Source organism: Nycticebus coucang, chromosome 1 (genome assembly GCF_027406575.1).
Source record: "Nycticebus coucang isolate mNycCou1 chromosome 1, mNycCou1.pri, whole genome shotgun sequence".
Taxonomy (NCBI): domain Eukaryota; kingdom Metazoa; phylum Chordata; class Mammalia; order Primates; family Lorisidae; genus Nycticebus; species Nycticebus coucang.
In genome coordinates this window covers 184,625,188-184,645,845 of record NC_069780.1, presented here as the reverse complement: position 1 = coordinate 184,645,845, position 20,658 = coordinate 184,625,188, and positions in this window count along the sequence as shown.

The window sequence follows — 20,658 nt, the reverse complement described above, 5'->3', positions numbered from 1 at the left end:
GTTTATTAAATCATGACCAAGTGCATACGTTACTGATTAGCATAATAGAGGCTTATAGTTATATAGGTATAGATAGTGTAGCTAAATGAAAAATGTATATAAATACAATCTCCCTTGAAGGTAAGTGCAGAAACGAGTACTGTGCTTGGATTATTTTTCATTCTACAATATTCTTTTTTTTTTAACAGCAAGACTGAATGAAATGAGAGCTGATATACAGCACAGAGCGCGTCTCCAGCTGCATCTCACCTGCTGCACAGCGGGGAGAAAAGTAAAGGACGGAAGGAAACCACCCGGTGGGGCTTTCTCTGCACACTCCTCTCTCTCCAAGGGAACTAAACATTTGGGCCCGTCCAAACCCCTGGGCTAATAGGCGCGTGTAACCGCCCAGCTCCAAACAAAGCGATCTTGGAGCATATAGTTGATGCTGGACGTTGAAGAGGGGTTGCTTGGCTCCACGCTGCTGAGAACCGAGGGGCTTTTTACAGCAAGAGGAAGGGTGAAGGAGGTAATGCCTAGGTTTACTGCTTTATTTGCAATTGTATGGGTGCCCTGACGGGCGTGATTGACAACTACCTCCTCAGGGAAAAAACCTGCAAAGCTCAAGAAGCCGCGATCCTAGCCCGAAAAGGTCAAGCAAGCATTTTGGGTCTGCAAACTCGGAAGTTGCACCCCAGGACAGACGCCAGTGACCCCCCCCCCCAACCGCTGCTACCACCCGGCGGAGCCCCGAGCCCGGGCCGCCGTCCGCGCATGCGCCACGGCGGACAGGCTGGACGCGGGGGCCGCGCGGGCCGAGAGCCGCACTGTACCAGCTTGTCCATGGTGTCCCGCGGGGATCGCGCGCGGTGGTGGTGGCCGGGCCGGTGCCGGGACCCCCCTGCCGCCCTCTGCCCGCGGCTGCTCCCTGGAGTCGTCTGTGCTGCCGTCGGTCCTGCAGGTCGGGGTGTTTGCGGCTCTGGCGGTTACCATGGCGACCGGCGATGCTCCGCCCGGACCTGGCTCCCGCCCCTCGCCCCGCCGGGTCCAGCCACCTGCCGGACAGCGCGCTGGGAGCGGACGGGCTCCCGGGGAGGGGACGTCCAGAGCTGTCGGCGGGCCTCGGAGCCCCAGGTGCCGTTTGTTGACTGTTTTTCATCAAGTTTCTGTGAGGTCTCAGCTCAGTGTTATTTACAGCATCACATGTAGCCAAGTCCATTTATTTGGAATTTGCTTGAATGCGAATTTTGACTGTTTCTAGCTTTAAGAGAAAAAAAAAAAAAACTCAAGTTTAGAAGGCTTTGCAACTCTGATTCACACATCTTCCCATGGTCTGGAATTACTAGTCTTAGATGATAAAACTTAGATTCTTCTTATTCTTCTAATAAAACTCAGATCGTCCATGTTAGGTATCATCACAGCTATTTCTTAAACCTCAATAGAAATTTTTAACCTTCAGTTTTAACCTAAAAGTGATAGAGGTAACATCCTAAATACTGTATACCCATCAGAATAATAACTGCATTGGTAGGTAGGAATTCCTAGTCATATGAATTCCAAGGAATTATGCCCTAAAGCTGCAGTCCCCACCCAAGGGCCAGGCTGGGGATGGGACAGGTACAGGTCTGTGGCCTGTTAGGAGCCAGGCTGCAGAGAAGGAGGTGAGCAGTGGGCCTGCAATGGAAGCTTCATGGGGATAAAATGGGAGGGCATTTGAACTCTGCTCTCTTGCTTGTGTGGAGTACTGGAGCCCTTCTCATGGGGGAGGGGACTCCCATCCACTTGGCGATGGATTTTGTACCTTTTGTTTGTATCCTTGGGGTTGCAGCTCGCCTCAACAGGGTTTATGTGCCAGTTCTTCAACCTTCTCTCTTGGCTCACCTCCAAACCATTGGCTTACTTGCTAAACTTCTGTCCTTTAACTCTCCTTCCGGACGGGAGCCCCTGAGAGAGGGTGTCCCATCTTACAGCAGAGGACACTGCAGCTCTGAGAGATGGCTTCAGATGGCACACTGGTCCCTGGTGGACCTGGAAGCTTCACATGTCACTGTCTCCCATCACCCCAAGACAGGATTATCTAGTTGCAGGAAAACCAACTCAGGGCTCCTACTGATTCGGCATTATGGCAAGTTGTATAATTATTTCATTTTTTCCTTTTTTTTTATTAAATCATAGCTGTGTACATTAATGCGATCATGGGGCACCATACACTGGTTTTACAGACCGTTTGACATTATTTCAGTATATACTACAGTGTAATACTAATAGAAATAAAGTACACAATAAATGAAATGCTCTTGAATCATTCTAAAACTAGCCCTCCCAACCCCATCCGCCCCCACCACCACCCTCCACTCTGTGGTAAAAAATTGTTGGACAGAACAAGATAGCCGACTGAGCCGCTCTTCCACCCATACGCCTAAATTTGACCTTCTGAAGATGGAGTCAGCTCTGGGAGAAGAGGCTTCAGTGAGCTGACCAGCTGGTGGCCAACAGCCTGAGGTGGAGGAGTTGGAAGCTGCTTAGGTCTTGCCTGCCCTGAGCATGGCTAGAAGCGATCCCACCAGGGAAAGAATTAGACTAACCTGCTTCAGGAAATAATCCAAATTCTTTCTTTTCCTAAAAACATTGTAGAGTAAACTTCAATCTGAACTCCTCCCCAACTAAACTGGTTTATTCATCCTGGTGCCTCTATTGCCCAGCACACAGTAGGTGCTCAAAAACCAGCTTTTGAATGTTAAAAAGACTGAATGAATGAGCACATAGTGGTTTATCCTTGTCCATCCACACAGTATCATAAGGCATCCAGACAAATTACATACAGGCACACAATTTCAGATCTGAGAATAACCCATCTAGATTATGATTTCATTTCATAGAAAAGACTGTCAAAATGCAGTGAAGGCTATGTTAACCAGTTTCATGAACGTATTTCAAATTATATATAAACCAGCACATTGTACCCCATAATTGCATTAATGTACACAGCTATGATTTAATAAAAAAAAAAGAAAGAAAGAAAAGACTATCATTTTATAGAAGAGAAAACAAAGACTAATTCTCTGGGGGCCACATGGCTACTTATTGACTGAAGCAGGATTTGAAACAAGTCACCTTTTTGTGCTGTGTTTTTAATACATTTCGATCTTTAAAACCATACATTTTCTTCTCTAGGTCTGATTTTCAGGATCATAATCCTTTTCAATGCTCTGTCACCTCTTTGGCATTCTGTGATTCATCATTTTTACCCATCACTACAATCAGATAATAGTAACTTCCTCCTATTTACCAGAAAAGGGAGAGAAAGATATTATTAGATAGAATTTTATCCACTGTTTAACTTCCATAATTTGGAGGGGAAATTTTTATTGCCTATCGTAAACTGTGGGCTGGCAAGCATCAACATAAAATGAAGGAATTATCAGCTCACAGATCAAAATTAATTCATAGTATAAAACTTGGTGATGGTAGAATTCCCTGTTGGTTAGGTAACACGCGTGTGTTTCAATCTCATTCTGTTTTGCCTCTATCTCAGAGACAAGACATTGCAAATATTTCCCAGCCTCCCCTGCAGCTGTGGGTGTTTACTAGGACCCCTGGGAGCACTTTTGCTTTTCCAATGAAAGAGACAGACCCAGCTGTCCCTTTCACGCTTTCCAGCCATGGGATGTGGCCATGATACCTGGAACTGTTGCAGTCAGCCATATTATAACCACAAGGGCAGAGCCATTTAAATGACAGAAATGATAGCTGTGGCATCTTTGTGTCTCTGAATTGTCAATAGACACTGCCTCTCCTTGTTATGTGGAGAAATGAAACCTCTATTTGTTTAAAGCATTGGCGAGTATGTTTTTGTCTGACAGTGGTGAGGGAAGCTGCAGGCACACCTCCTCTCATTCGTACATGCTCCCTGGAGGATCTATGGGGTTGACCATGGACAGCGCTTGCTTCTCATAGGCACCCTTTTCCTGCTGGTCATCGTTGTCCATGGGGCCCCTGGGCATCATCCTTAGGTCCCTCCAGCCACTTGGCTACTAACCACCAAGGGCTCCATGATGGTGTTCCATGGTGTCTAGGCTGCTACTGCCATGCTGGCTTACACCAATGAGTAATCCCAAAAGACAGCAGCAGGCATTTGTCCCTTTGCCTGCACCATCCAAATCCCCTACCTATATTTGGAGAATTTCCCACCAAGCAGAGTCCTCTGTCCCCTAAAAATACCAAATGCTTTCCCAGGCACCCTTACACCTAGGGCATCATTATACAATCCAGGCATAACCAATTAAAGGCACCCACCTTGGACTTGAATCAGGAGCCAGTGATCCAAAAACACGGGACAGCAGAGAGTACATTCTGGTGGAGGGTGCAGTAACAACAATGGCATTAAGTTTCTGAGGACAGTAAAGGCAACAGTAGCCTCCAAAATAGTGTAGGCAGGAGCCAGTTGGGTGAAGCAATGGCCCCACCAGGCTGGTTTTGTTACCAGAATTCACTCTTCAGTAGGTCCTTGGTCTCAGGGATTTGAGGAATGAACCCACAGACCAGAGATCAGTGGCAAGACAGAATTTTATTTAGAAATTAGAAAGGAATACAGAAGAAGAAAAAGGCACCAAAGCTTCTGGCAGAGGAAAGAACTGAGGAGTCTCTATGTGGGCTTTTTATCTAGGGGTATTAGGTCTTGAGAATCACACCTGGCCAGGACTTGGCAAATAGAAACATGTTTTCATCGTTAATGAGTGTTATCGACAAATGAATGAATGCAGTCCCTCCAGCTCAGGGCAAAAGATCAGGGTATTATTCCCTTCTAGAACTTGCCTTAACCTAGGAAAACTGGGGTCCCCTGTCCAGCCTTGACTGGGGGAACCCTGTATCAGTTTCATGGCAGGATGTCTGACCATGCTCCTGGTTACATCTGATACATCCTCCCGGCCACCTTCCAAGCCTCATTGTTCAGCTCTCTCAGCTATTCTGAGCTATCCTATCACCTATTAATACATTCTTTGTTTTGTTGATTTTGCTTCAGCCAATGGTGTTCAGTCTCTGTTGTTGCAATTACAATTCCTGATTGATGCAGCCTAATACTTGATACTACCCTGTCCTTTAAGTCCTGCTTATCAACACTAACAAAAGGCTACTGTGTATACAGTGTACTTCATAAAGGTTTGGTAATATTAATTAACAGAAGGAATTATGAAAGCAGAAAAAAAGAAATGTAAAGTTGCATAGTAGACATAACCTCAGAATTGGGAGGCAAATTTTAAAAAGTTAAACTCTTCAAAGAGAGTTTCTTTGCAGGGAAGAAGCAAATGGGTTGCTAATTCCTAGCCTTGTTTTTCAGTTGCAAATGTATATTATTACTCAGGGTTCTACCAGAGAAATAGAAACTGTAGGATGTATGTATACATATATGTGGGCACACAGACACATATATATGCAAACTGTGTACACGTATGTTACATCTATAAGAGATCTATTTCAAGGACTGGCTTACACAATTGTGGAGGTTGGCAAGTTTGAAATCCCTAAAGCAGGCTGGAAACGTGAACAGAAGCTGAAGCCACAGCCCACAGGGCAAAATTTCTTCTTCATTGGGAAAATCTTAGCTTTGTTCTTTTTTTTTTATTATTAAGTCTTTTGTACATAGATCATAAATACATTTATGCCATTTTTCAGTGTGTTGATTATTTGTACAAATTGGAGTGCTTACATCATATTCTTAATGTCTTTTAATAATTACTACCTGCTCGCACCAAATACCAAACAAATATGAGAGAGAGAGATTTTGAAGTGCCATTATTTGCAAAATTTTAATGATAAAAACAGTACAGTTAAAATGAAAACTTAGAAGGGAACACTTTTACACTGCTGGTGGGACTGCAAACTAGTACAACCTTTCTGGAAGGAAGTATGGAGAAACCTCAAAGCACTCAAGCTAGACCTCCCATTTGATCCTGCAATCCCATTACTGGGCATCTACCCAGAAGGAAAAAAATCCTTTTATCATAAGGACACTTGTACTAGACTGTTTGTTGCAGCTCAATTTACAATCGCCAAAATGTGGAAACAGCCTAAATGCCCACCAACCCAGGAATGGATTAACAAGCTGTGGTATATGTATACCATGGAATACTATTCAGCCATTAAAAAAAATGGAGACTTTACATCCTTCGTATTAACCTGGATGGAAGTGGAAGACATTATTCTTAGTAAAGCATCACAAGAATGGAGAAGCATGAATCCTATGTACTCAATTTTGATATGAGGACAATTAATGACAATTAAGGTTATGGAGGGGGGAAGCAGAAAGAGGGACGGAGGGAGGGGGTGGGGCCTTGGTGTGTGTCACACTTTATGGGGGCAAGACATGATTGCAAGAGGGACTTGACCTAACAATTGCAATCAGTGTAACCTGGCTTATTGTACCCTCAATGAATCCCCAACAATTAAAAAAAAAAAAAAGAAAAATCTTTTCTCCTGTACTTTATATCTGTAAAATCATGGTTTACCAAAATTTTTCTATCTAAAATAGAGAAAGTATTATCAACAAAACTTACTAAGGTGCCCAAACCTCAATATCTAATAGTAAAATTCAACAAGCAATTTTGGGGGTGTAATTACGGTATTAAATAGTACCATGAAATACACAGGGTATCCCCAAAATTCATGTGCAATTTTACATTGCACACTAATTGCCCGTGAACTTTATGGACACCCTGTATATGGTAAAATTCCATTTATTTTTTGCCAAGATGCAATGTTCTAATAAAAAGTAATGAAGTTCCATAAAACGGATTTACTATTTTACCAAAACAGTATTTTCTACCTACATTTGAATATAGCCAATTTATTACTTAAATGGTTGGAAACAATTAATAATGAAAAATAAAAATGGTATAAATGCATGAAGAATTCCCTGTACTATAAATTGCCTTTCCAGTAGCTATTTTGGTTTCTGTCTTCAAGGTATGGCTTCAGATTATCAAAAGCAAATGAAACCATCTATCCAAGAAACAGCTGCTTCCTGGCACTCGAATGACCTCACTAATAATTTTTAATATTGAAATGTTAAAGGAAGTTCTCAGCCATACTGAAAAGAGCATGTGTCAAAGTTTTATTCCAAATTCTTCACAAGCGAAGCAACAGTCAACTTAAAGATGTCCCTTCTGTTAGGGGGATTTATGAAAAAAAGGAAGCAACTGTGAAGAAAAATTTCCCAAACTTGGAAAGAAGAAAGAAGCAAGCTTGTGTGACTTTTCAGTCTTGGAGGGGAGCATGAATAACTGGCTCGTTTAATTCATTTAAGAATTATTTAATGCTTTAGGGACATGCACCTTTGTTTGAATGTTGATGATTAGGGTACAGATTCTGAAAAGTTACAAATGAACTCATAGATTTCGGTTTAGTAAAAAATGAAAATGGGCTCTGTGCTAGGGCGCCAGCCACATACAACAGAGCTGGCAGGTTCAAACCCAGCCCAGGCCCGCCAAACAACAATGATAACTACGACAACAATAAAAGAAAATGTAGCCAGGCACTGTGGCACCTGTAGTCCCAGCTACTTGGGAGGCTGAGGCAAGAGAATCGCGTAAGCCCAAGAGTTTGAGGTTGCTGTGAGCTGTGACACCATAGCACTCTACTGAGAGCAACATAGTGAGACTCTGTCTCAAAAAAAAAAAAGAAAGAAAACAGTTTCTGTCTGAGAGAAAAGATCATCACAAAAGTTACCATTTTATTGTCATAAAGGACTTTAACCAGTTTGAAATCTAACTTTGCATTATTTCATTCTTGATAAATAATTTAGAATTTCCTGTAGTCTTAAACCAGATGGATCTGTAATTAATGAGTAAAAAAAATCTTTGACACAAGCTGTTTATATTTATATAGGAATCACGGTTTTAAATTTTTTTAATATACTTTGACATGATATAGTATAAAATGTGCCTGATGACATCAGACCCGTCAAAGGGCACATAGTCGGTTTGGTGGGCGGGTAAGCTCATAACTTTTCCAGAGGATTTCTTCAACTCATTCAAGTGTATCAGAAAACCGCTCAGACATGCTAATTACTTTGCAAAAAGAGTTATAAATTATGGCTGCAAAAAATTCTTGTACCAGACCTTGTTTGGGACAGTTTTCTTTCTCAGTTGCCATTTTGAATTTGGAAAACATTATGTGTACCGTCTACCATCAATTGACAGAAATAACCATAGAATTACACTCTATCGCAGAAATTTACTGGGGAAGGAATATCAGGAAGAAATATGCCAGAGAATTCCTAAAATTGGGCACTTAAAAAATGTCTCCTGCCAGTAAAGAGGAGACATTATCACATGCCTCTACACGCATTGTGGTCTATATTCTTCCTTCTGAAAACGCAAGCCAAAAAGAGAAAGTGAATTTCAAAATGCCTCATCTTTGTGAAGCTACTTTGATGGAAAGTAACAGAAACCCATTCAAACTGGCTTGAGGGAAGAGGACCAGGTACAGGGGGGATGCAGTGGAACAGCAAGGAAGCCTCCAGCCAGCACTTCCCTGCCTCCTCCTCACTCCCGCCACACCTGACCTGCTCTAACCCCCCCACACCGGCTCTCTTCCCATAACTCTCTCTGCAGGCCTTAGCTGCTCCATGTTCACAGCAGAAGGTTGCTAACCCATGACACCCAATTTTACAAATCTTTCATTTAAGCACAGAGAAGGAATGGACTGGCAACTGTGTCTTAACTCCAATTCCTGGAGAAAGAATCTTCGATCCAGCATTCACCCTGGTCTGATCAGCTCTGACCAGTGAAGCCAGCAAGACCCCTACCTCTGCAGGAGAAAGGAAGCTCTCGGGAAAGAAAGGGCATGGAGTAGGCGGACACCCAATAAGGTGAGGTCCTGGTCCCCTTGTGCCGCTGTAACAAAAGACTGGGTGTCTAATTCTAGGCTTGAAGTCCAAGGTCAAGGTGCCAGCATGGTCAGTTCCTTCTGAGGGCTTTCTTCCTGGCGTACAGACGGCCACCTCCTCACCATGTCTTCACATGGCCTTAGTGCAGGTGCCTTTAAAGCAGTGGTTCTCAACCTCCCTAAAGCCATGACCCTTTAATGCAGTTCCTCATGTTGTGGTGACCCCCAACCATAAAATTATTTTCATTGCTACTTCATAACTGTAATTTTGCTACTGTTATGAATCATAATGTAAATATCTGATATGCAGGAGACCCCCAAAGGGGTCATGACCCATAGGTTGAGAACCACTGCTTTAAAGGGATCTCTCTCTCTCTCCCCCTCTCTCTCTCTCTCCTGGTCTGCCTGCCATCCTCTTCTTATAAGGCCACCATTCCTATGATATTAGGACCCACTCTTAGGACCTCGTTTAACCTTAATTACCTCCTAGAAGCTCTTTCTCTAAATTTATTCACCTTGGATGTTAGGGCTTCAACAGAAGAATTTGGGAGGGGGCTGTGGGGGACACAATTTAGTCCATAGCGGGTGTCCACGCCAAGCTAAAAGGGATCATCACTTCAAAGATGCAGAAACTTTCTTCCCCTTCTTTCAACCTCTACTTCATGCCATAATTTTTCATTCATTTCTTCCTTCATTCATCAATTGAACAGTGCCAGATACTACACTAGGGGAAAAAGCTGAATGAGACACTCCCTGCTCTTAAGGATCTCCTTGGCTAGAGGGATGGCGAGATCTAGAAATATCACAGAAGCAAAGCAGCAAACCTGTGTTTAGAGGAGGTCTGTAAAAAGTCTTCTGAGCTCAAGGAAAAGGAGGGCACTGGATGTGCCGGGGACGCAAGGAAGACCTGGCCGGGGCAGCCCCTCCACGGGCCCCAACCCTGCGTGAGATCTGCAGCTCACTGTACATTCGTTTCTTTAATACTTTTCTGTTATCATTAGATTTTTTTCCCAGGTAAATTATGAAACCTCTGTTTCCAAGTATGTTAAAACAGGAGTGTTTCCTATTTGAAATCCATGTTCCCTGCAGCCTTTATTGTCAGTGAAGAGCATTTGTAAAGTCCACTAAATTCCTTAAACAGGTAAAGAAATTTTCTGTCCAAGGAGTATTTTTGGTCTCCTTAATGGCCAAACACACTAAATATTCCAATTTCTCCCAAATTGGTTCCATAGCAGGCTCGTCAGCTCTGGGTGTGGCTGCCCTAGCCTGATAGTCAATCAAGCTGCCACCACCTCCTTTATCCACACTGTTCTCTGATTAAGATAGTCAAAGTCAGCCAGGATAGAAATATTTCATAAATGCTCCTGGTCCCTCATCACCAGAGAAATGCAAATCAAAACCATTCTGAGATATCACCCAGCTCCGGTAAGAATGGCCCATATCACAAATCTGCAGATGCTGGCAGAGATGTGGAGAGAAGGGAACACTTTGACACTGCTGGTGAGATTGCAAACTAATACAACCTCTATGGAAAGAAGTATGGACAATTGTCAAAGAACTCAAATTAGACCTCTCATTGGATCCCGAAATCCCATTACTAGGTATCTACCCAGAAGAAAGAAAGTAATTTTACCACAAGGACATTTGCACTAGAAAATTTACTGCAGCTCAATTCAGAATTGCTAAGATGTGGAACCAATCCAAGTGTCATCACCCATGGATATATTAGTAAACTGTAGTATATGTATACCAGCAGATACTATCTAGCCCTAGGAAAAGATGGAGACTTTACATCTGTTATGCTTACCTGGATGGAGTGGGAACACATTCTTCTTAGTAAAGTATCACAAGAATGAAAAAAAGTATCCAATGTGGTCAATACTAATATGAACCCAATATATAAACAACTACACGCCCACACAAAAGAAAAAAAAACCTGTAAGTATAGTCTATTAAGGGGGAGGGAAAAAGAGGGGAAGGGGAGAAGAGAGAAGGGAAGGGGGAGGAGAAAGAGCGGAGGGGAGGAGGGAGAGGGGAGGGGAGGAGGGAGGGCAATTGGCGGGATCTCACCTAATGTGCACAATGTGAGGGCGTTCAACACGCACCCTGGGTGAGGGGCTCAACTACAACTTGAACTTGACTTAGAAATGAAAACAATGTAACCTAAGCATTTGTACCCTGATATTAATCTGAAATTTTTAAAAAAGAAGGAAATAAGAAAAAATTTTAAGCAATTTAATTACAAAGTTAGATTGTAAGAGACTTAAGCAGCATATAAACACTTAAATAAAATTAGTATGTTATTAAACACTTTAGTATAGTTTTTACAACTTAAATAAATCTCAACTTAGGCTGCTTGTCATCAGTACTCCTGAAAACTATTTAGGTTTTGCTCACCAGGCAAGAATAGTGTGACAAACCCTTAGGGAAACCCTTTCCTTCGGGGTGTCCTCGTGTTTTGGGGTGAACGTGAGGACAGACCACTTCAAAATGCCACTATCTACACTCTACAAAACTGACCATTTGTGATAACACAAACAAAAACTGGGCTCCGTGTATCTTTTTGTTCTTTGTAAGTAAGGAATCTGCTACGTAAAGGAATGGTGTATACAAAATTTATTTGAGGAGAAAAAAATTGAGCCTGTTAAATCCTCCTATAAGTAATTACATTTTTCAGATATTTGTAGGCACTCCAGAGAACTATGTGTTCACAAATCATTGATAAGTTAATTGGGAAGCGTTCTTATGTATCCATCAATCTGATTCCCGGAGGACTCCTGCTAAGCAATGCCATCCTATCCTGGGCCTAGTTGCTGTGTATATTTAAAAGTAATAAACGCTGTACTTTGTTTTTAAACATGCTGAATATCACTCATTTGTCTGAATTACTGAGAAATACAGATATGCTTGTGTGTGCGTGCACGTAAATACATGAAAATCTCTCAGTTTTCCTTCTCTGAATTGTTTTCCCTTCTCCCCAGTAATATGAGGGCAGTAAGGGTGGAGGGGTGCCCACACCCCCACGGCTGACCAGGCCAGGTAGCCTCTAGCTTATCTTTATGACAGTTCTGAGAAAGTTAAACTCAAGCAGGCAAGAGCTGGTATGTTCTTGCAGGAGGTCTAATCATACAGATTTCATTCTCATTTTATGCCACTTGTAAAGGGGGAGCAGGTCGGACAAACCCTAAGTAATACATTCAACTCCACACACATCACCCTAACCACATTTTCCTGTTTCATTTTGTATTATTTACTTAATTTTTATTCTTTGGGATAAGTAAAGATAGCCCCTTTTAAAATTTCTCAAAACTGCCATTTATGGGTGAAGCCAATGTTTAGGACTATTCATTGTTAGAAACACGCCACACTCTTTTCATTCTTCACTTCCCCAAAATGTTCATTGATTTTCCTCTAAATCATTACAAAAGTGGATGTGCATATTTTACAGCATGAATAATCCATAACATGAGTCAAACTCCCAAGAAGGTTACACACCTGGTTAGAGTAAAACAATGGATTCTCCATTTTTAGATTCACTATAGAAACAGTAATTATGGCGCTCCTCCAAAACGACTTTCATCAAATGGATTTTTAAAGAATTTTTAGTTCTAAGAAATGTGACTCTATGTCCACCAGTAACAGTTTCATTAAGCAAATGACACTTTCCCCTTCAAATATAGCAACGGACACTTTCCACATCCCAGGGCCAGGAGGTCCTGGAGTACAGAAGAAGGTGCAGGGTTCTCAGTTTCCCACAGCCTGGTTTCAATTTGCTTAGCGCTGTGCCACAATAGGGAAGGTAATGAAGAAGGTTAATGTTCAAGCTACTTTGGGTGTGCATATTTTAACAAGATGTAATTTAAAACCCTGAGAAGCACAGATGGTTGATCAAGAGTGAGAACTGTGAAGATCACGTCTGAATGCCGAGCCCAATTACAAACATCAAATGCCACTTGGATTAGCATTCACTAGATTGTTGCTTTGGTAATTCTGCAATAGGAAGTTAATGGCAAAGGACATTACAGTTCAACAGTACATCAACCAATTTTGTGAGAGTCTCGTCCTACTTTCTTTCCTCCTTTGGGCAGAGTGTAGTAAGAGTAGAGAACATGAAAAGTTCAGTAGAACCTCCCCTCTCATTCTGGGGAAGCTTTCCAAGATCCTTCCAGATTCAAGTTTGGGAGCATGGCAATTAGAAAACTATGAAAGAAGTGAAGAGGGGAAGAGAAATTGGTTAATGGGTACAAAAATAATTAGATGAAAGGAGCAAGTTCTTTTACTTAATAATATAGTATGGAAATGATAGTTAATACTTTATTTTATTAATATATTTCAATGTACCTACAAGAGAAGGATTTTAATGTTTCCAACATTAAGAAAAGGTAAATGTTTGAGGTGATGGATATCTCAGTTACCCTAATTTGATCACTACACATTGTATACATGTATCAAAACATCACATAGTACCTCAATGAACAGCTACGATATATTAATAGAAATAAAATAAATTAATGCAAAAAAAAAAGAGAGAGAGAAAGGAGAACTACGAAAGCCATGGCCAGCCCCTTGCCCCTGTTAGGTTCTCCAGTTACCATCTCTCCTCTCTGGACATCCCACCTCCTTTCCGTGTCCAGCCTGTGACACTCCTGGCCAGCGGGCGCAGCCACCTGCAGGTTCTGTCCTGGTCTAGACCTTGAAGTCACTAGGAGAACCACAAGCTCTTAGTTTTGGCACTGCTTGGCCGCAGCTTTCTTGTTCTATGTGCTGGGATTTTTCTCTCTTTCACTGTGTGCCTTGTCTTTTGTTTATTTCTTAGTTCACATTAATATGAGAGAATATGCGATTGGATTGCATAGGGTCTTGCTTTGTGCAGTCCCTGCCCTGTTTAGGGTAGGAAGCCCTCTGGCTCCCCCACCTCAGGTATTTCAGCATCTGAGCCCTTAAGTGTCTGCACAAAAGAACCTTGGAACTGCACACCGTCTTGTGTGTGTACGCACGTTTGTCAGTTTCTAAACATGAGTCAAAATGTGCTCTCAAAATTCTTTCTTCTGTTTCCTGGTTCCTAAGAGATGCCTTTCGAAAGCAGACGTTTATTCTATCTTAACTTCTGAACAGAATAACATTCTCCCGGCACATTGCCTCCTGAAATGTTTCAAAGCTGAAAATGTTGACTGTTGCATCCCTGGCTACCCTTTGATATAGTTTGGCATTTTCAACATTTTCAGCTCGTGGTGTTTTACTCCACAGAGCACTAGAGGACCTTAACACCTCCCTAGAAATCTGTGTGTGTGTGACCTCAAGCAGGAGGCTCAGATTCCAGATTATGAAGGCCACCCTGAAGGTTAATAATAATGACAATAGAAGCTGATAGGATCCATCTGAGAAACTGCTGATGTCCTGTTCCCTCCCTCATCTCTGGGCAAATACACTCCAATAAAAGCAGAGTGGAGCAAACACATGGTGCCATTGCCGGAATCCCACAATGGGCAGTGGACCCCTGGCTCCCACTTTTAATTCTATTCTATTCTCTTGTCTTTCTTTCCCATCACTTCTAACTTTGTATTTCTTCAGTCGATTGCCACCAGTTTCCACAGGTCTCAGCTGACACTGCTCTCAGGGCGGGCCCCCGACACAATGGTTACAAGGCCAGGAAGACAAATATGGCCCCGATCTTCAAACACTCAACAGTCAACCAATAATACAATATAGTGCAACTCTGAAATAACAGAGGCACATAGGTGCAAGGTACAGGGGCCAGAGAGCGGCATTTGCAAATGGTAATAGTTAAGAACGCCTCTATGTAACTGCAGGTAAACACATGTGGATGTGTGTGTCTGTGGGTGGATGGGGTTTGTATTAGTTAACAGGAGGGAGTGTACTGTGAGCACAGCTGCCTCTGTGGGTCTGATGGTCTCTAACTCAACTTCTTCCTAAAGTGACCTTAAATCATATGGCATCAGGGTTGGGCATGGTGCCTCACACCTGTAATCCTAGTACTCTGGGAGGCTGAGGCAGGAGGATCACTTGAGCTCAGGAGTTTGCGACCAGTGTGAGCAATGGAAGACCCTGTCTCTACTAAAAATAGATAAATTAGCCTTACATGGTGACACACACCCATAGTCCCAGCTACTTGGGAGGCTAAGGCAGGAAGATAGGAGTTGGAGGTTACAGTGAGCTGTCATCATGGCACTGCACTCTAGCCCAGGTGAGAGAGACCCAGTCTCAAAAAGAAAAATCATGTGGCATCAGATAATTAGGGAATGAATGAACATATAAGCAAGGGAATGAAAATTTCTTTTTTCTAAGACCATGAGATGCTCTCCTCCATTTTAAGTTCATTCACTGAAGCAACATCTCACTCTTTGTCTTCCCATGACCGAGGCATGTGGATTTGGGTTCCCAGTGTCATCTGTAGTACTTTGAAAAAGAAGGAAGAAGAAAGAAAATAAGTACTACTTTTGAAGCAAAATAAGGGTAATAGTTTCATTTTCTGTCTCTTCAGGTCCTCTCCATTTCTCTGGCCCACGTGCTCGACGTCCTTCCATCACCCTTGAGTTCCTGTGATGGCCACTGCTTCTGAACTTCCAGGGCCCTTTCTGCCTGGCACTCCCATTAGGCCACTTTCGTGTCTCATTAACAAGATTGTAGGGTGGCGCCTGTGGCTCAAGGAGTAGGGCACCGGTCCCATATGCCAGAGGTGGCAGGTTCAAACCCAGCCCCAGCCAAAAACCACAAAAAAAAAAAAAAGATTGTAAATCACGCAGGACATGTTATTTCGTCCCCATGCTTTGTATTGAAGTCTCTCTAGAAACAGATAGCAGGAGAGAAGGTGAAGAGAGAGAAGAGGACGTGTGACGAGGTGCTCAAGGTCACGGGTCATTAGTGAAACGCCACTCAGAGCCAGGAGGAGACAACCCTTTACACTCACTAGAACGGCTGAAATGAAGACAGACAGCCATGGGGGTAAAGGATGTGTAGGACCCTCACTCATTGCTGGTGGAAATGTAAAATCAGCCCCACATTTGGCAAACAGTCCATGAGTTCCTCAACATGCTAAACACAGGGTCATCACGTGACCCAACTATTCTGCTTTTAAGTAGAGACCCAAGAGAAATTAAAATATATGTTTAGGCATGGTGCCTGTGGCTCAAGCGGCTAACATGCCAGCTACATACACCTGAGCTGGCGGGTTCAAATCCAGCCCGGGACCACCAAACAACAATGACAGCTGTGACAAAAAATAGCCTGGTGTTGTGGAGGGTACCTGTGGTCCCAGCTACTTGGGAGCGGAGTCAGGAGAATCACTTGAGCCCAGGAGTTGGAGGTTGCTATGAGCTGTGATGTGGTGGCACTCTACCCAGGGCGACAGCTTGAGGCTCTGTCTCAAAAAAAATAAATAAAATATATGTTTAAACAAAAACTCTGATACAAATGTTCCGAGCAGCATTATCAATAATGGCCAACTATGGAAATAATCTAAATTGCTGAATAATATCCCATTGTATGGAAATACCACATTATCAACCCAACTGATGGACTGATAAACAAAATATGGTCTACCCACACAATGAAATGTTATTTAACAATAAAAGGAATGAATTCAGTATTATATTTTCAAGATTCATTCTTGTTATAGCATAAAATAATAACGAGTGAAAGAGGGCAGACACAAAAGACCACGTGTTATAGAATTCAATTTATGCACCATGTCCAGGGTAGACAAGTCCTTTCAGACAGAGAGATGGATGATTGCCTAGAGCTGGGGGATAGGAAATAGAACAGGTTCCCTTCTGGGGTACTAAACATATCATAAAATCAGATTTTGGTGATGGCTGCACAATTCCTTAAATAAATTAAAGGTACTTAAACTGTGGGGCGGCACCTGTGGCTCAGTGGGTAGGGCGCCAGTCCCATATACTGAGGGTGGCAGGTTCAAACACGGCCCCCACCAAACTGCAACAAAAAAATAGCCGGGCATCGTGGCAGGTGCCTGTAGTCCCAGCTACTCGGGAGGCTGAGGCAAGAGAATTGCCTAAACCCTGGAGTTGGAAGTTGCTGTGAGCTGTGACACTACAGCACTCTACTGAGGGCAATAAAGTGAGACTCTAGCTCTAAAAAAAAAAAAGAGAATACTTGAACTGTACACTGCATGGTTGTGAAATATAAATATCAATGAAGCCTTAAAAGACAAAAAGAAGGAAATGTTTCTTGTGACTTAAGTTTAAATTAGACACATTCTTGAATGTAAATGCTATTGTAATGAGTAACGTTCTCCAAAAGACATAAGCCTAATTAGAGCTGCATTTTCTAAAGACAACAAATTTCCTTGTTTCACCCACACTTGAAATTAAAATTTTGAATTGATAGATAGGAGGGCACTGCCCGGTTCAGAAAATTATCTGTAACAATACTTACGGAGTTGGTAAGAATGACTGAATTCACACCATGGAATGAAAAGTAAATGTAGCGTATAGTGTGGTTGACTTAAACACAGTTACACACCCCGAAGGATAATGATCTAGACCAGGAAGAAATGAACCTAGAGTTAGTCACTTCTGCCTTCCCCACCAGGAGCAACGTGATGCTGAGATGATGATATCTGTTCTGGTCCCGCTAAATGTCCTCTTGCCCGGGTCCGTCTGGTTCTCCTGGACGTATCTGGGATCCCAGAGGGCTCTTGCCTCAGTCTTCTATGCCTTCACATGTCCCTTTCTTGTTGCAGAGCCCTTAATATTTGCAGAAATTTCTCTTCCTCTGCTTTGACTTTATTTATCCTGTAGGAGTTGAAGCAGAATGTCTAAAGCAATATGGACCCCCCAAAAAGATGTACCATTACTTGCTGCCCCCAAGATGGCTTCTGTTTCTCTGCGGACACTCCCTGCTACTGGGCCACAGAGGGGCCCAGTCTTTTTAGGTCCTTTTAGGTCCTGCATTCTGCCCCCTGCTGAAGCCTCTAGTATATATTGCTCTATCCGAGACAGAAGAATGATTTAGCTCAATTTCCCTCCAAAACAGAGACTGGAGCCTCCCAGTTGACAGTGCTGGAAAGAACATTGGTATGGAGGTTGACCCTGGATGGCAATCGCATGAGGCGCTCTCTGGTATAGAGGGGACCAGTGGGGTGCTGTGTAAGCCTCTTTTTATCCTTCTGCCCATCCTCTGTTTCTCCCTGATGCAACTCTGGGCTCTTGGTTCTCTCTCTCTCTCTTTTTTTTAAAAGACAGAGTTTCACTTTGTCAACCCTAGTAGAGTGCCATAGCTCACACAGCAACCTCAAACTCTTGGGCTCAAGCAATTCTCTTGCCTCAGCCTCCCAAGTAGCTGGGTCTTCAGGCACTGGCCACAATGCCCAGCTATTTTTAGAGATGAGGTCTTGCTCTGGCTCGGGCTGGTCTTGAACCTGTGAACTCAGGCGATCCACCCGCCTTGGCCTCCCAGAGTGCTAGGATTACAGGCATGAGCCACAGTGCCCAGCCCTCTTGGTTCTCTAGATCCACCAGGTTTGACCTGGGCTCCCCAGGAGAGGAGGTTCTAAGTAGGGAAACTCACATCCTGACAGCTCAGATTTCTCTTTTGCATCATGTTTCTGAAACAGAGGGCTGGACATAATCTAATTAGTCAGAAGGAAGGGGGAGGAAGCTGTGAGCCCCGGGAAGTAACAGGGCAATGATCCTAACACCCCCAAAGCATAGACGAAGCGAAAAGTTGGGGCCAAGACAATGTATTTTTCTTTGTAACTCCCTAAGTGCTGATGGCCGCTAATTTTAACTGAGCTGAGTGGTTCCACTCCAAATTCAAGTTCTCCGTCTCACAGCTGGGTTCTGAATGCTTCTAGACAATCATTTTCCTAATCGCTCCATGATTGCCTTTCCATCCTCTCTGCAGCTGTCACAAACCTGCCCCACTTCCCTCAGCTCCTATCCCCACCCTCCCCTGCGCTCTTCTCCTCGGGGACTTCACCTTCACTGGGAAGGAGACACTCTGGGCTGCAGCTCTCACCAGCCCTTCCCTCCGCTCCCAAGCCATGCCTTGGAGTCACCTTTCTCTTTCTGGCCTCTCTTAGGGGCAGATCCTAAACATCACGAAGGATCAGCCCTCCATACATAGATGCAAAGATAGAGACTCCAATCCTGGCACCACCAGCAGCAGCAGCTTGACAGCGTGGGCAAGGAACAACTTCTGAGTGTTATCATTGATAAAAGGGCGGCAACAAGAATCAGGATTTGATTCAATTGTCTGAGTAAAAACTTTAACAAAGCACCTGGAACAATATAAACCCTATGTAAGTGTTTGCTATTTTTGTTGCTGTTGTGTATTGATGTGAACATAGATTATCGTATGTATATTACTAATGTATAGTTATTGCTAATGTGTGTCAGTATCAGTAATAGTTCATTATGGTTTGTGAATCTTCAAAAGGGAACCGTCAGATAGCTGCTGTTACAATCCTGTTGTCCGGGAGCATCTGCGAGCACTTCCCCCGCACAGTGCACACCTGCGGTACACCAGCCCCGGCATCAACGCCGTCCTCCTCACCTGCTCTCCTCACCTGGCTCCCTCCAAGTGGCCTGCAGTCCCGTCTCTTGCTCATTCCCCATGAGGTCTTCTTACCCCTATAATCTGGGTACTATCCTCATAATTCTGTGAAGGACACATCTCTTTGATGATCTCCCAAGGAGCAAACCCTTGGACCTTGTCTGGGTCCCTTTCCTATGGACACCACAGATACGGCCGTGCTCATTATTACCTCCCTTAAACTCCCTTCCATCTTGACCCCCAGGCCACAGTTCTCCTCTCTTTCCTCACCGCTTTAAGCACATTATCTCCCGCATCATCTTCCTTATTTATCTCACCCAACCCTAAAATGTAGCTGCTGCTTTGAGTGTGGCCAGGCCCCCTTCCTCTGCAGTCACTCAACCGGTCTGCACTTGTTTTCCCCTTTTCACTTCCAAAGTGTCTCCTGTTTGAACAAGTTATAGACTCTGTCTCTGTATGAAGAATTTCCTCTGCCTTAGCCGCTCTGGCTTCATCTCTAGGCAAGATCAAGGTCCACATGGGCTCCCCCAGGACTCGCTCACAAGTATAGGTGATTGACATTCGTCTTGTGTAAGGAGCCACATACAGGCAGAGCCTTTGCCTGCTTCCAGCCAGATCGCTGCCCTCAAGCCCCTCCTTCATAGACAGAATACAGACAACTCCTGATCTATTTATCCATCCACCTTAAGCCTCAAACCTGCATTTCCGACCCTTGTTGGATGGAGCCCATCAATATTCTCCAGGCACATAAAACCCACCAAGTGCAAAGCTGAAGTTCATGTGATCTCTCTCAGTGTGACCCTCCCCCGTTTCATGCATCTGCTTACGACTTATACCAAGTCTGTCACAGTGCCCACCCTCCTCATTTGCCACCAAGAGGATAGATGGCCACACCCTCATCTCAGGGAAAGCTCACCCTGCAGGACCCCACCCACCCTGCTGCAGCTGATTGGACCAAGGAGGTGGCTACTTAGTCAAAAGGGGCCAACCCACAGTGACTTTTCAGGGATGTGGACTTGGGAACCCAAAGACAGACCTACTTACCGACAGGAAGAAACATCAGAAAGAGTGGCTCAGTCAAGAAAATAAGATGGCTTGATGGCAGGATAGAGGGGTACAGCAAGAAATAGATATGTGATGAAGCAAGAAGGGTGACATGTTGAAAGTGGCATCCAGGTGTGAAGTTCTTTTAACTTCGCTGTGTGTTTGAAATTTTTATCATAAAATATCAGGAAAGGAGGAGGATGCTTCAAAAGT